The sequence below is a fragment of the Schistocerca americana genome, chromosome 1 (assembly GCF_021461395.2).
Source record: "Schistocerca americana isolate TAMUIC-IGC-003095 chromosome 1, iqSchAmer2.1, whole genome shotgun sequence".
NCBI classification, from domain to species: Eukaryota; Metazoa; Arthropoda; class Insecta; order Orthoptera; family Acrididae; genus Schistocerca; species Schistocerca americana.
Window position 1 is genome coordinate 378,098,424 of NC_060119.1, and position 17,218 is coordinate 378,115,641.

A 17,218-nucleotide genomic window follows, 5' to 3' on the forward strand; every position below is an offset into this window, starting at 1 on the left:
GCCACTCCACACTACCTTCGACACAAATTGTTCGTCATCAGTTACCATTTGCTAATACCATTCGTAAAATTGCACTGCGATTAGGATCGTCGTCATTAATCGAGTGCAGTAATCGTGGAATGTAAACTTCCCACTTTGTAGCTTCCAGAATTCTTCGTACACTTTTACTGCTAACCCCCACTTCACGTGCACATTGCGTAGCAGACTTCTGTGGAGAGAGCAAACGTTTCAAACACGACAGCCGACGAATCAGGACTTGTAGCTGTACGCTGTCTTCCTGATCTTCCTTTATGAATATCACAAATCTTTTCATACAATTCAAACTTGTCGATGATGCGTTTAATTGTTGGGAGGTTTAGCGGTTCTGTTTCAAACTCCCGCCTCTACTGACGTTGCACTTCAACGGCATTATCAAACTTCAAAAGCCGGCCGATGTGACCCAACGGTTCTAGGCGCTTCAGTCTGGAACCACGCGACCGGTACGGTCGCATGTTCGAATCCTTCCTCGGGCATGGATGTGTGTGATGTCCTTAGGTTAGTTAGGTTTAAGTAGTTCTTAAGTTCTAGGGGACTAATGGCCTCACATGTTAAGTCCCATAGTACAAAATTGTTGAGGCTTTCGTGGCCACTTGTTGACAAACTGCCTATTGGCTTCTGTCTCGGGTTCTTCGGCCGACGTTCATCTAATGATTTTTCTGACGTTTCGCCAGCACGAGTGGCTGGCATTGTCAAAGCTTCACCCTCCATTGCCGGTGGTGAACTGGAGCCGAGCTCGCGGGCGCAGACTATATGTACCTGGCGCGCCAACGTCTGAGGGCTTCTCCGCGGTCATATCCGGTGCGGTTCTCCTCTTGCTACCTGTGACGGTCGTTCGCTGCAGTACGGGAAGCCAGGATCCGTTTACCTTAAGGCTTTCCTCTTTCTTGTTCAAACTGTTCGCGTGTTTTTGTATTTCTACAGCTTCTCTGAACAAGCGCGTGTGATAGTGGTTCTCTACAGCCAGAACTTCCGTGTCGGCGAATTTTATTACGTGGTCGGTCTCATTCAGTGCGTGTTCTGCCACGGCCGATTTCTCCACCTGCCCCAACCTGCAATGTCGCTTATACTCCTTGATCCTGGTGTTAATGGATCGTTCAGTCATTCCGACATAAACTTTTCCGCATGTGCATGGTATGCGATATATTCCAGACATTGCAAGTGGGTCTCTTTTCTCCTTCGCCGATCTAAGACACTCTTTGATCTTCCTTGTCGGTTTGAAAATCGTCTTTACGCCATGTTTGCGCAATATACGGCCGATTCTGTCCGTCACTCTGGGAATGTATGACAGAAAGGCCGTACCCGACATTTCTTTTTCTGGTTCCTTACTTCGCCGAGTGTTTGGCTCAGTTACACTTCTAATATAATTTGTGGAGTACCCATTGCTCCTCAGGACAGTTTCCAGGTATTGCATTTCTCGTTTGAGGTGTTGCGGCTCACATATTCGTCCTGCTCTCTTTACGAGCGTACTAATCATGCCTCTTTTCTGGTTTGACAGTTTGTGCAGGTATCGGTATAAGCGACATTGCAGGTTGGGGCAGGTGGAGAAATCGGCCGTGGCAGAGCACGCACTGAATGAGACCGACCACGTGATAAAATTCGCCGACACGGAAGTTCTGGCTGTAGAGAACCACTATCACACGCGCTTGTTCAGAGAAGCGGTAGAAATACAAAAACACGCGAACAGTTTGAACAAGAAAGAAGAAAGCCTTAAGGTAAACGGATCCTGGCTTCCCGTACTGCAGCGAACGACCGTCGCAGGTAGCAAGAGGAGAACCGCACCGGAAATGACCGCGGAGAAGGAGGAGGAGGAGGAGATTAGTGTTTAACGTCCCGTCGACAACGAGGTCATTAGAGACGGAGCGCAAGCTCGGGTGAGGGAAGGATGGGGAAGGAAATCGGCCGTGCCCTTTCAAAGGAACCATCCCGGCATTTACCTGTAGCGATTTAGGGAAATCACGGAAAACCTAAATCAGGATGGCCGGAGACGGGATTGAACCGTCGTCCTCCCGAATGCGAGTCCAGTGTGCTAACCACTGCGCCACCTCGGTCGGTCGCGGAGAAGCCCTCGGACGTTGGCGCGCCAGGTACATATAGTCTGCGCCCGCGAGCTCGGCTCCAGTTCACCACCGGCAATGGAGGGTGAAGCTTTGACAATGCCAGCCACTCGTGCTGGCGAAACGTCAGAGAAATCATTAGATGAACGTCGGCTGGAGAACCCGAGACAGAAGCCAATAGTCAGTTTGTCAAGTCCCATAGTGCTCACAGCCATTTGAATCATTTTGAAACTTGAAAAACCACTTCACAATACATTTTCGTTGCTCGAATGTCAAGCGTGCTCCAACCATCTTGCTTTCTCAATACCGAAATGAAAGTATTAACATCTGTTAAGCCCAAAAAAGACCATACTACAACACACTCTTAACTCAAATCGAACGACAATATCGTTATCTCGATAGAGCCTGACAGAGTGTATAATTTTTCTGGCGTACTGTGTATTTTGAATAGGAATCCGGAAACTTACCGTTTCCGTTCTAAGACTGTTTCAATTCAGATGTCCAACTCGCCCACTTCTGCTTGAGGAACTGAATTAGGCGTGACACATTACAATTATTAGGTAAAATTCGGAAACATAAAGAAATATCCATTTATCATTTAAGCACATATTTTTCTATAAACACTACGTTCTGTACGTACAGTATGCTGGGTTCTTTTTTGTTTTGGAATAATGTAAACATGTTACGTTTAAGTGTTAATACAAACAAATGTGCTTAAGTGATAAATGGATGTTTGTTATGTTTCCTTTTGAATTGTTACCTAATAATTGTATTGCATTATGTGTAATTTACTTCCCCATGCAGAAGTGGATGAGTTAAACATCTAAACTGAAACACTCATAGAATGGACACGGTACGTTTCCGGACACGGGTTCCTGTTCAAAATAATATGTACTCATTCCCCTCTACAAGTACCAGAAGTTTGCAACGGGAATTTGCGAACGCGCCGTATAATACATCTGGTTGTAATGTTCGGAAATCATAGATGGAAACATCAGCGACAATGTTGGTACTATACCTGGAGGCGTGTTAGTATAACAATTAAACTCGCGGAAAGCAGGAAACTAGGGTTAGAGTCCCAGTAGAATCAAGATCTTCATTAGACACGACAGATTTCTGCGAATCTGATTCAACGGAGTAAATAAAAGCGAGGATATCTGGATAGCTCTGAACGTGAGTGTTGTGGGTTCATAAAACTGATAAATGCGAAACTAGTCATTGTATTGCACCTTGTGGATTTGTCAGATGTCTAGGCTACTTTACGTAAACCAGTTACCTTTCTCAACACCACCCCTCCTCTTTGTTCCTAGTCAAGCAAGCAATTCACATTCTCCCGTTTTTAGCGTTCCGTACCTGTCAGTAAAGAAAAGGGGAAACCCTTAAAGTGTCACTGTTGTCTGGCTGGCTGCCTGCCTGCCTATTAAATACCCCCTCCTTGTTTTTTTAGGAACGGGCAGATGTATCAAGCTGAGCTGAAATTTTTGTCATATACTAAAGTCTATGATCCCTTGGAGGTGTAAAACATAACACAGGCATTTATGTCCCATATTTTGATGCTCGCATACTCAAATATCAAAACCTACAGCGCATCTCCGTTGACGTAGAATCACGAAATTTCGCGAGAAGCTAGGTTTCACGGTACTAGTAATAGAAACAAATGCGAAAGCTATCTTGGTATTGACCTAGAAAATCGTTCAATTCCAGGGACCGGTATCTTGACAGTATCGATATCGGCAACAGGCGAAAGTCGTCGAGATTCTCGATTCTCAGGACGGATGAAATATCTATACAGGGTGGTCCATTGATAGTAACCGGGACAAATATCTCACGAAATAAGCATCAAACGAAAAAACTACAAAGAACGAAACTCGTCTAGCTTGAAAGGGGAAACCAGATAGCGCTATGGTTGGCCCCATTTTTTTATTACATATTCGTGTAGTACGTAAAGAAATATGGATATTTTAGTTGGACCACTTTTTTCGCTTTGTGATAGATGGCGCCGTAATAGTCTCAAACGTATAAGTACGTGGTATCACGTAACATTCCGCCAGTGCGGACGGTATTTGCTTCGTGATACATTACCCGTGTTAAAATGGACCGTTTACCAATTGCGGAAAACGTCGATATCGTGTTGATATATAGCTGTTGTGATCAAAATGCCCAACGGGCGTGTGCCATGTATGCTGCTCGGTATCCTGGACATCATCCAAGTGTCCGGACCGTTGCTATCCGTTTGACCTATGGCAGCGCAATCTAGCGGGCCAACCATAGCGCCATCTGGTTTCCCCCTTCAAGCTACACAAGTTTCGTTCTTTGTAGTTTTTTCGTTTGACGCTTATTTCGTGAGATATTTGGCCCGGTCACGATCAATGGACCACTTGCATACGTAATTAAGGTTGTACGGAACCTTCGGTGCGTTAAGTCCTACATGCACTTATACTGTTTTGTACAGGGTGAACGTTAATAAAACCGACGAACTACAGAGGTGGGTTCCTGACTGGAAATGTGGGAAGAAAAGTTCCTACGAACATGTGTCGGGAAATGCTTCGTTGCCACGGTAGATGGCGCTGACGAATGACAGTTCCTTTGACCACGTACTGTGAGTTCATTGTGTGTTGCAGGCTGTGTGAACGACGCAGCGTACTGTAAGCAACAGAATCGTCCGCTATTTTTATCGGGAACGAGTCTGGATGGTGTTTGGGTACAGCCAAGCAGATGGAAACGATCGAGAGGCATACCAAAACAAGTACCTTCACCGACACCAACCACATCACACAACATTTCACGATCTTTATGGACGTTTGTGTGATTACGGGTCCTTTCAGTCAGACGAACGTTCAGGGAGGCGGCGGACTATGCGTGCACCGGATTTGGAGGACCCAGTTCTACAGGATATTGAGAGGAACCCGAGTACAAGCTCCAAACAAGTGACCCGCCAACATGGTAAGCCAAAGTACGATAATGTGTACCCAGCCTGACAACGGTTACTATCCCTATTCACCTGCAATTCCAAGAAGGCCACTTTGAACATCTGTCGTGACCTGGATGCGATGCATCTCTATACTGTGTTCCGGGACGATTTGTTGTCGTTGCATGCACACCGTCCATTTCCGGACACAGGTTCATAGGATCTTTTTTCCTCTTTTTCCAGTCAAAAATCCGTCCCTCCACTTTGTCATTATTTTTCAGCCTGTATGTGTAGACTTCACATCAGTGGTAGTTATACCTGTACTTACCGTGGTTGTGTGAAACTCTTGAGACACAATCACATAGTGCTGTTTCCCCCACACTCGTGTGTGGATCATAACATCCTGGTTCAAATGGCTCTGAGCACTATGGGACTTAACTGCTGAGGTCATCAGTCCCCTAGAACTTAGAACTACTTAAACCTAACTAACCTAAGGACATCACACACATCCATGCCCGAGGCAGGATTCGAACCTGCGACCGTAGCGGTCGCTCGGTTGCAGACTGAAGCGCCTAGAACCGCTCGGTCACGACGGCCCGCTCATAATATCCTGCCAATATAACAATTTTTATTGTGATGTAGCTTGAAAAGGCCCAAGTGTGCTATATAATGGCTAAATAATGAACTAAGGTGTTATTTTACAGGCAAATGACTTCCTTAAAGACTCAAGTTCTGATGATTTACAGTGTTTTGTACGTAGAATCTCTGCCGGCTCTCTCTCCGACAACTACAGCAGGCAGGTCGCCGGAAGTCTGCGTTCTGTGTTTTCAGCCGTACAGCGAGCGGCGTGGTCAGCAGTAATAACAATCTGCCAACGCGGCTCAATGGACCACCGCTGCGCCGGAACAGCCCATGTCTGGCGAACTTGAAAAATATGACGTTCGATGAATAGCGACGAAGGGCACCGACAGCAAGAGGGGGATGATACAAGTTGCTGCTGCATGCAAAGAAAACACAGCAATGAAATTCTTCACTTCGACAAGAGTAGCGTACATATCTTTACTGGGAACAACCGAGGGACGTTATCTAACTTGTGCTTCACACTACCTTCGCGTTTTATGGCCACACTGTCGTGGCTAGACAAACCGTTTATTCTTTGTATTGTGCTGTCACTGTCGATAATCTTTAACTGAATATCGCATTAGACTAATGCACTAGACTAATTTCAGCTTGTTAAATCCACTGGGCACAAAACTTTTCAGCCCGCATCTCGTGGTCGTGCGGTAGCGTTCTCGCTTCCCACGCCCGGGTTCCCGGGTTCGATTCCCGGCGGGGTCAGGGATTTTCTCTGCCTCGTGATGGCTGGGTGTTGTGTGATGTCCTTAGGTTAGTTAGGTTTAAGTAGTTCTAAGTTCTAGGGGACTGATGACCTAAGATGTTAAGTCCCATAGTGCTCAGAGCCATTTGAACCATTTTGAACAAAACTTTTCCATTTTTGTTTGTAGTATGTCTTTGTAAAGTGTCTGAACTGAGTAAAAACAAGACTACCTAGAAATTACACAATGGATTCCTGTCCGAATTTTTATAGCCAAACTAAGAGTGAAAAGTGGACGAATGGGGTATCTAACTGATCAGTGTGAGGTCTTGTTTTGTGAAATAAAAAGAAAATTAATTGCTTGAAAGTAGTAGAGGCAATTTTGAAAAACTCGGTGAGAGTGGTATCACATGTCAACATTACCCCAAAGGCACCAAAGTTGGCAATGCAACTACAAGTTTCAGCCGACAGCAGTCGCGGGGGATTGGGCGGACCCAACGGTGCGCGCCCGCTGAACCGCGTCTCCGGCGGCTCTGGACGGCGCGCCCCTCCCCCCTCCCCCCCTACCGCGGCCAGCTGCAGACAGACAGACGGCCACTTGCACTTGGAGTCTCTTCGCTACGACACAATCGTCCGTGTTTAACCCAGAGGGACTCCTCGTTGTTGCTATTGTGTGAGCTGGACTCTTACTCCTTGTTGTATTATTTGTAATGAGTCTTCGTACACTTTGAGAAATACGAGTTAAGTAAATCTTCTGTTTACCGTGTTAACTTGTTCGTTAATCATTTCCGGTCATGTTCAGGTTACCTAGAACGGCAGTTGCCACACCACTCTGTAGCCCACGACGGGTGATTTGGGAGGAAACTAAAATATTTCCTGAACAGCTGCTGCTAGACATGTAAGCGAAATGTCAAAAACTTCATCGCTTCAAGGCCTAACTATTTTGTGCACGGAAAGTTACATTAGTGTGATATTTAACAGACAATTAAAAAATTCACAAATAAAAAACTGGGAAAAGCACGGTCAAACGTTTTGTGCAATAATTTGTATGAAAGTAAGAGATAAAAGACTAGAGAAACATTTGATGCGCCTTGGAATGATGCTCGAAATTAGGCACAGCAAGTTTGTAACCTATAGTTTTAAAGAGTGCGAGTGGATATTTGTCTTGTGGATTGTATCGACTGTGCAGTCTCATTTGTTGTACATGATTTCGAGCAAAATTCAGAGGGTAGCTTAATGTTTCTCTGACCCATTATTTTTCTTACTTCTAGAGAAATCATTTCAACAAATCATTTGATCGTGTTTCTTTTTTTAAATTTTTTGTTCTTCCTGGTGGACACATCAATACAATGAAACAAAAAAAAAAAAAAAATACAGACTACGCAAATCAAGTTCAATAAAGTAGATACGCCCAGGTAGTGGTGGAAGGGAGATTAAATCGTGGATGACCAAGAACGAGAACCTTCAAGAGCGCTTGGAGAGGTGATAAATCTACGGCATAGGGTCGGGACAAAGAAGGAAACAACACATGGGATCCATGGTTTGCGCTTGTCGACAGTCGTAGTTGGCAGTCGCAACACGAGTGAAAATCCCCGTTTTTGTGGATCATATCTGGATCTTCCGACCCCAGACAGAGGGCAATTGAGAGTAAGTCACGTAGTCCACTTGTCTTGGTGGCCAGGTATGAGAATTTCAGATAACTGAAGCCAATGAGGATTGTTTACAGCTTGCCCTGTCCTAGTTTCATTATTGCTTTGGATGGAGTTGATATCAAAATGTTGCTTTTTTCATAAAGTTTTTTCTGTAGCTCAACCTTTACACGGCTGTTATATAATTATGTTATGGATGGATAGGCTCGATGACCAAATTTGTTCTTTCCACAGCGTCAGCAACCTCACTGTGTGTGCCTGCGTGCGCGTAGGCTGGCTCCACAGTTACATCGTTAAGATTAAATTTAAAGGATATTCAGAAACACCGGAGAAGCGGCACCGGCCAGCTCTTAAGAGAGAGACTCGCATTTGGGAGGACGACGATACAAACCCGCATCCGACCATCCAGAATTAGGTTTCTCGTGATTTCTCTAAATCACTCCAGGCAAATGCCGGTACTGTTCCTTTGACACTATCAGAGCCTGTGCTCCGTCTCTAATAACCTCGGTGGCGATGGGACGTTAAAACCCAATCTTCCTTCCTTCCAACTCTTAAGAGGGTCACCATTATAGACCATGAGACAATATGATAATGTGTGTATGCATGCCGCGCGGACTGGCCGCACGGTTAGAGGCGCCGTGTCACGGATTGCGCATAAGTTAGTTTAAGTAGTCCGTAAGTCTAGGGACCGATGACCTCATCAGATTGGTCCCTTAGGAATTCAGACATATTTGACCATTTTTTGTGTATGTATGTTCCTTACAGCCACTGTGCCGATTAGAATCAAATGGGGAACACACATTGTCCAGCGCGAAAGTAAAAATTCTGTGGCGGTATACTACAAATAAACGATCCCTAACACTAGACAAGGACGGGAGGCAATCTTGAGACACACATTCTCTTAATGTGGGACGAAAAAGTTATTTACCCGACACTATATTAGTGGATTTAGGGAACATGTGATTCTGTGGGGTCGACGTCCGCAGCTCGTGGACTAGTGACTAGCGTTGCTGCCTCTGGATCACAGGGTCCCGGTTTCCATTCCTGGCCGGGTTGGGTATTTTCTCTGCCCAGGGACTAGGTGTTTGTGTTGTCCTCATCATTTCATCATCATTCGTGAACGGGTCGACATTGGACTGTGTAAGGATTAGGACTTTGCACGGGCGCTGATAACCACGCAGTTGACCGCCCTACAACCCAAACGTCATCTATGGTGCTAAGAGCAGGAAACAAGAACTTATTACCGCAGAAGCAATGTTTCAGCTGCAGTTACACTGGCGTTATCTTCTTTGTTACAGCTCGTGGCCTCGACCGCTGCATGGAATACAACCACCGCACAGCACTGAGAACGGATAATCCTGTCTGACTACAACGCACTATGTGACGTCTTTTCTGCTTTCTGAAGGTCGCGCGTGCCACAACTAAACCTGCCGTGTTTTCGTTATGATTCGAGAGCGACCACGGGGCCCGCATCTCGTGGTCGTGCGGTAGCGTTCTCGCTTCCCACGCCCGGGTTCCCGGGTTCGATTCCCGGCGGGGTCAGAGATTTTCTCTGCCTCGTGATGGCTGGGTGTTGTGTGCTGTCCTTAGGTTAGTTAGGTTTAAGTAGTTCTAAGTTCTAGGGGACTTATGACCACAGCAGTTGAGTCCCATAGTGCTCAGAGCCATTTGAACCATTTTGAAGCGACCACGGGAGGGGAGATTACTGCAGTTTTTCCTGGGAATTACAGCTAGCCCGTAATTTTGGTACGTCGAATCTCGCGCTTCGAAAAAACGTTAGAGAGGAAACCACCTGAAAAAAAATCAACAAATAACTAACTAACCAATGTATAAAAGCCTGCTGTTTTCTCTTCAAGTACCGTAGCTGCTCACTTGTCCTCATTTGAATGACTGCACACTTATCCAGTCCTCCGACCAAAACAAAACAAGGTCCCTCAGTAACGGATGTCGAAGCTCGAGCATTCACATTGCCAGTCAGTTAGCAAGGATTGCCCCAAATTGGTAGTCATGAGCAGAACTGCTTTTAATAGTTCACCTCATAAATATTACTTTGGATGATGCATGGGGGCTTAATTAATATGGAATGCAAATAATTTTAATTTTCAGTCGCTGTCTGTCCGATTACGCAGTCTCGTAACCGGTTGGCCATGACTGGTATTAGTACGCAATCTGACTGCATAGGACAACAACAAAGAATGAGACGAAATTTCCGTTAACACAATTAATTAATTAAGTCCCCAGCAACTATAAAAGCTACGAAACAAAAACTACGAAACAACAAAGCACAAGTGTAACTATTCTGTGTGTGGAAGTGTGATTCAACGTACACATCTGGCACGGTTCTTCCTCAGTAAGACAAGGTATTTTAAATACCATTTACACTGAATTAATTAAATAAAACTGAAATACTACAATTGCACATAGAAACCCGAATTACAGTCCAATACATGAACACAAGCCAGATGCTTTGTTGACTGAACCTGTGGCAAAGAGGCATTGTTATTTAGCACATTTGAAATAAAAAATAAAAAGATTTTCTTTACCTTCATAGATATTGACGAAACATACACTCTGATCATTACAACATCCGCAATCGAACAGCATCGGCAGTCTAGCCCATCAGAACAACTGCATACAACATGCTCACAACTAGTCACGGCTACATCAGAACTCCTACTGCCCACTTCTCAATAAGCACTCTCCACGACGACTTCTCGACAAGCACTGCCAGTGGGGGCGGCTGAATAATACTCTTTGGCGCGATCTCTGGCGCTGTGGCTCAGTGTAGCCACCTTTCAATGATATTGGTTCTCTACCACGCAGACGCGTGAATATTCAGCAATAAACTTCTCAGAGCGTTTTCCAACATGTTAGAAAATTTGTCGTTGTTTCTGTGGTAGCAAAATGTATGGAGGAGAATTAATGAAGACTAACACTTGAAATTTTCGGAACTGATTATTTCTTTCACACTCTGGATGCTACCTAATCCGTTCCCAATGACTTCGACAGAAATCTTTCAGTGACTGGGAGGATAAATGTTTATGGAAAAATATTTCTTTTTGCTTGCAGACTTGTCAAAGCGATTGATATGCCTAACGATCTATCCACTGGGACAATACGCATATTTCACAAAATACTGACAGAATAAAACTTATCACTTTATCTACTTTCCCTTTTATACTTCACAGGCCACATAGCGGTGTGGCAGAGGATACCACTATTAGTTCCCCTTATCGCGAGTGGCACGCGATAGTCCAAACTGTCGATAAGTATTTGTATGAACTGGAACTTCTCCGATTTTACTGTGTTGTCATTTCGCGAAATGCATGTCGGAAGAATTAATGTGTTTCTTGACTCTTTTTTAAACTTTTACCATCAGAATTTTAACAGTAAACTCCAATGCGATGCACAACGCTTCGTGTATCATCTGCCACTGGAATTGTTTGACTGTGCCTCATGATCATTTCGCGCTGCCTAAATGAACCCGCGATGAAATATGCATTTAATCCTGCCTGGTAAACGTTTGACTGATAAGCAATATTCAAGTATCAGTCGAACGAGGGTTTTGGGTGAATTAAAGAATTTTCCATCTCTGAATGGTATTTAACTTTCGCAGTAGGGGGCTTTCCACTTTAAATTGTTATATTCTGACAGTCTACGTTTGTAATAAGGAAAAAAAGTCATATCCCACCAATAGAAGAAAACATTTTCTTGTAAGAAATTCTCAAGGATTTTATGTATTCTTAAGCAATGTGTGGGATACAATTGAGATGTACAGTGTTAGGCTGTTTGCTGTTCCTGCCTGCCCGTCTCTCAGTGAGCACAATCTTGTCTCGAAATGTTTATCTCTGGAACCTAATCTTAATCAGCAATGCCTGTCTGAGATCATCTATTCAAGCTACTACGTACCGAATGTAATTGCTCCACTTCAGTGACAGGAAACAGTAGACAAACGCAAGCCTTTAGTGGCCGCAATCGGCAGTGGCAGGGGTACACTTTACATGCCGCGCAAGTCACCGATTTCACTCCGTGTACTGTACTGTACACTGAAAACACTCAGTCTTCAGGCCACGAGTGGCCTACCGGGACCATCCGACCGCCGTGTCATCCTCATGGGAGATGCGGATAGGAGGGGCGTGGGGTCAGCACATCGCTCTCCCGGTCGTTATGATGGTATTCTTGACCGAAGCCGCTACTATTCGGTCGAGTAGCTCCTCAATTGGCATCACGAGGCTGAGTGCACCCCGAAAAATGGCAACAGCGCATGGCGGCTGGACGGTCACCCATCCAAGTGCCGGCCACGCCCAACAGCGCTTAACTACGGTGATCTCACGGGAACCGGTGTATCCACTGCGGCAAGGCCGTTGCCGTACTGTACACTGAGGTCCCAAAAATCATGGGATAGAGATACGCATGTATACAGATGACGGTAGTATCACGTTCACAAGATACAGAAGGGCAGTGCTTTGGCGGAATTGTCACTTGTACTCAGGTGATTCATGTGAAAATGTGTCCAACGTGGTTTTTGGGGGAATGGTAGTTGGAGGTAGACATATGGGACATTCCATTTCGGAAATCGTTAAAGAATTCAATATTCGGAGATCCACAATGTCAGAAATGTGCCGAGAATATCAAATTTCAGGCATTACCTCTCATAACGGACAACCCAGTGGCCGACAGCCTTCGCTTCACGACCGAAAGTAGCGGCGTTTGCGTAGAGTTGTCGGTGCTAACAGACAAGCAACACCATGTGAAATAGCCGCAGACATCTTTGTGAGACGCACGACGAACGTACCCATTAAGACAGTGCGAAATATGGCGTTAATGGGCTATGGCAGCAGACGATCGACACAAGTCCCTTTGGTAACAGCACGACGTCGCCTGCAGCGCCTTTCCTGGATTCCTGACCATATTGGTTGAAACCTGGACAACTGGAAAACCGTAGCCAGGTCAGAATAGTCCCTAGTTCAGTTGGTAAGAGCTGATGGTAGGGTCTGAGTGTGGCGCAAACCCCACGAAGCCACGGACCCAAGTTGCAACAAGACACTGTGCAAGCGGTTCGTGGCTCCAGAATGACGTGTGCGATGTTTGCACGGAACAGACTGGGTCCTCTGGCCCATAATTGACTGCCATTAATGTACTCCATGTCTCAAAAAGAAAAAAAAAAAGAAACAAAAACGATGGAATTTTTATGGATGTATACCGTTGTATATCATAGCCAAGAAATGCTGAAATGTGTGTGAATTTCTAAGGGACCAAATTGCTTAGGTCATCGGTCCCTAGACTTACACACTACTTAAACTAACCTATGCTAAGAACAACACACACACCCATGCCCGAGGGAGGACTAGAAACTCCGGCGGGAGGGGCCGCGCAGTCCGTGACATGACGCCTGATACCGCGCGGCCACTCCGCACGGCAGCCAAGGAATACATACATACATTGCCCCCATGTGAATTCATGACAGTGAAGACTAAGAGGAAATATATCGATAGAAGCATTATAATACCCTTCATACATCGTGAATTTCTGTTTCCGTTTTTCTATGTAAAAATAGATTTTTTAAAATTAAAATCATAATAAAATCTTTTGGTCAGAGAACTTTGGCAGAGAGGCCAAACGGAAACAAAATCTGTATATCTCTTGCTGTTAAACATATGATACGGGGTTTCATTTCTTCTAGCCATTTTGTGGCGTCTTTTCTTATCTGCCTGTTACAGACTAAGCACATGTTCCTACGTATCTTAGCTTTACATAAAGCACAATATTTTTAAATGTATAAGTGGTATTTAATTATAGTATCAAATCAGATTAGAACGACCGAATGTATTGCGCGTTCTTTCGTTACCTATTCAACATCGCTAACCAGAACGACTCTGAGACTGAGTTGTCGATCATTTCTTTCCATTCCTTATGTACATTTTTTCTTCTAAAAATCATGTTAGGTTGATCGGTCAATTACCTCCGAACAATGACGTCGGCTGTCGCCTCAATGGCTTGATGTATAGTGACTCACGATATTAATAGACGGTACACTCACAATTACGTAAATACCTGATTTACACAATTAATTTCGTTTATCTATGCTTTTTGCTCAGGTTTGCCGTCACTGAACGTTTCTCTTGCACGTCACGGAACTGCATAATAATCAGTACTTTCATTTTCCATGACGTACTGGGAAACTTTTTCATAATAATAACTATCCCAGTCCTTTACCTTTTACGATACATTCCAGAGCCAACCGTTTCAGGTGACAGTTCGCAATGTCACCGGGCCACAATTGTTCGCGATTTGTTTGAAGAACATTTTGGACAACTCGAGCGAATGATTTCGTCATCCACACTCCAGACATGACTCCCATCGAATGTTATCGAGAGGTCAGTTGGTGCACAAAACACTTTCGAGTCTCTGGACGGCTAAAGACATATTGAGGCCATGCGAGTTGCTGCACTATGGCGGGCAAAAGGAGATGCGACACGATGCTAGGAGGTACCCCATGACTTTTGCACCTCAGTGTAATAGTGTTGGATTTCACAGAGGAGTATGGGATGTACGGTCTTCGTTATGTATAGGACTTCATTTCACATTATTATTTAATATTATTTGTGAGAATTGAAGATCATGTGTATACTGACTAAATACATCATGCCTTTAAAAAGAAATTACGAATCTCAGTAATTTGAAACAGCATAGTTACGAGCTTATCTTCAGAATTGTTGGATCTAGAAGAGTAACAACTCAATTATTAAACCCTGTTATTTTTTGTATGGAATTATCGTTTAGAAATTCCCAGAAACTTAACTTGAAAAAAATCGGTACAGTTTACTATTGTAGAACAATGCACGAAGTAATTTGCCGACAGTGTAAAAAATATGTGTTTAGAGATGAAACATGCGTAAATGTTAGTAATTAAAATAATTAAGTAACTTTGGCAGAAACCTGGATTTTTTGGAACTATTTGTTTACAATACATATTTTACGAAATTTTGTATAAAGCACGGACTACTTTACAGAAGAAAATCTGTGTCAAACATTTTCCCACTGTTGTAAAACACAGCGTTGCTCTTTAAATTTTCGAGAATGTTTATTTTTTCATGAAAACTTTGTTAAAACACCAGTTTTAATAATGTATTCATCACCATGAATTGTTATGATTTTACCTAGTCGGTGCAAGGCCGCAGCGAAAAGTAAGTACCCAATATAAAAGTAATATTTCCTGCTCTGAAATTAATACGAGTATCAAAAATTCCTCAATTGCTTATCGAGTGAAATGAAATCTATAATTAGAACTTTGAGTAATTTTTGAAGTCTACTTCGAGTGTAGGAACATAGCAATAAACGTCAATAAATACCACATTCTAAGCGACATATCGTTCCAGAATTAAAATAAAAAAAATCCATCCCTTTGTTCTGACCACGGTATACAGCAGGTTTTCTTCGGTTGTAAGGCAGATGCTCGTATTCCTGTCGCAGGTATTCACAGTTGGGGCTCCCTCTACCCCACTGAGCACATCTGGTATTTGGCTGCCAAGTCCCCGTCTCTCCAATGCGCCGTTACTTGAACAGCCCGCTCTAGCTTTAGTAGTGGGGAATGAAAAGTATTTAAAAAGCGCCTTTAGTAACCCGCAAAACAAAGCAGTAGTGCCAGCTGCCGAGTTACGCGTACGTATCGTGACGTAGCACGAGGCGAGCAGCCCAGTCACGTGCATCTGCTCCCCAGCGGAGGGGCGGAGCATGGTCACATGTTACTCTGTGGCATGGTATAGCGCGCTGGCTGCGGCTGTAGGGGCGTGCTAGCGTGGGTTTCCCCGCCGCGCCGCATGCTGCGCTACTGTCGATTAGTCAGGGGCACCAAGTACACGACTGGCCATTAAAATTTGCTACACCAAGAAGAAATGCAGACGATAAACGGGTATTCATTGGACAAATATATTATACTAGAACTGACATGTGATTACATTTTCACGCAATTTGGGTGCATAGATCCTGAGAAATTAGTACCCAGAACAACTACCTCTGGCCGTAATAACGGCCTTGATACGCCTGGGCACTGAGTCAAACAGAGCTTGGATGGCGTGTACAGGTACAGCTACCCATGCAGCTTCAACACGATACCACAGTTCATCAAGAGTAGTGACTGGCGTATTGTGACGAGCCAGTTGCTCGGCCACCATTGACCACACGTTTTCAGTTGGTGAGAGATCTGGAGAATGTGCTAGCCAGGGCAGCAGTCGATCATTTTCTGTATCCAGAACGGCCCGTACAGGACGTGCAACATACGGTCGTGCATTATCCTGTTGAAATGGAGGGTTTCGCAGGGATCGAATGAAGGATAGATCCATGGGTCGTATCACATCTGAAATGTAACGTCCACTATTCACAGTGCCGTGAATGCGAACAAGAGATGACAGAGACGTGTAACCAATGGACCCCATACCATTACGCCAGGTGATACGCCAGTATGGCGATGACGAATACACGCTTCCAATGTGCGTTCACCGCGATGTCGCCAAACACGGATGCGACCATCATGATGCTGTAAACAGAACCTGCATTCATCCGAAAAAATGACGTTTTGCCATTCGTGCACCCAGGTTCGTCATTGAGTACACCATCGCAAGCGCTCCTGTCTGTGATGCAGCGTCAAGGGTAACTGCAGCCATGGTCTCCGAGCTGATAGTTCATGCTGCTGCAAACGTCGTCGAACTGTTCGTGCAGATGGTTGTTGTCTTGCAAACGTCCCCATCTGTTGACTCAGGGACCGAGACGTGGCTGCACGGTCCGTTACAGCCATGCGGATAAGATGCCTGTCATCTCGGCTTCTAGTGATACGAGGCCTTTGGGATCTAGCATGGCGTTCCGTATTACCTTCCTGAACCCACCGATTCCATATTCTGCCAACAGTAATTGGATCTCGACCAACGCGAGCAGCATGTCGCGATAGGATAAACCGCAACCGCGATAGGCTACAATCCGACCTTTATCAAAGTCGGAAACGTGATGGTACGCATTTCTCCTCCTTACACGAGGCATCATAACAACGTTTCACCAGGCAACGCCGGTCAACTGCTGTTTGTGTATGAGAAATCTGTTGGAAACTTTCCTCATGTCAGCACGTTGTAGGTGTTGCCACCGGCGCCAACCTTGTGTGAATGCTCTGGAAAGCTAATCATTTGCATATCACAGCATCTCCTTCCTATCGGTTAAATTTCGCGTCTGTAGCCCGTCATCTTCGTGGTGTAGCAATTTTAAT

At 44.7% G+C, this 17,218-nt stretch overlaps 1 protein-coding gene and 1 pseudogene across 1 annotated transcript in view; both read right to left on the reverse strand.

Moving 5' to 3' along the window:
- Positions 1 to 17,218, reverse strand: part of LOC124600806 (transcription factor kayak) — a 101,382-nt gene that overhangs the window by 69,623 nt on the left and 14,541 nt on the right. The window lies entirely within an intron of this gene.
- On the reverse strand, positions 12,218 to 12,334 carry LOC124555914 (annotated as a pseudogene).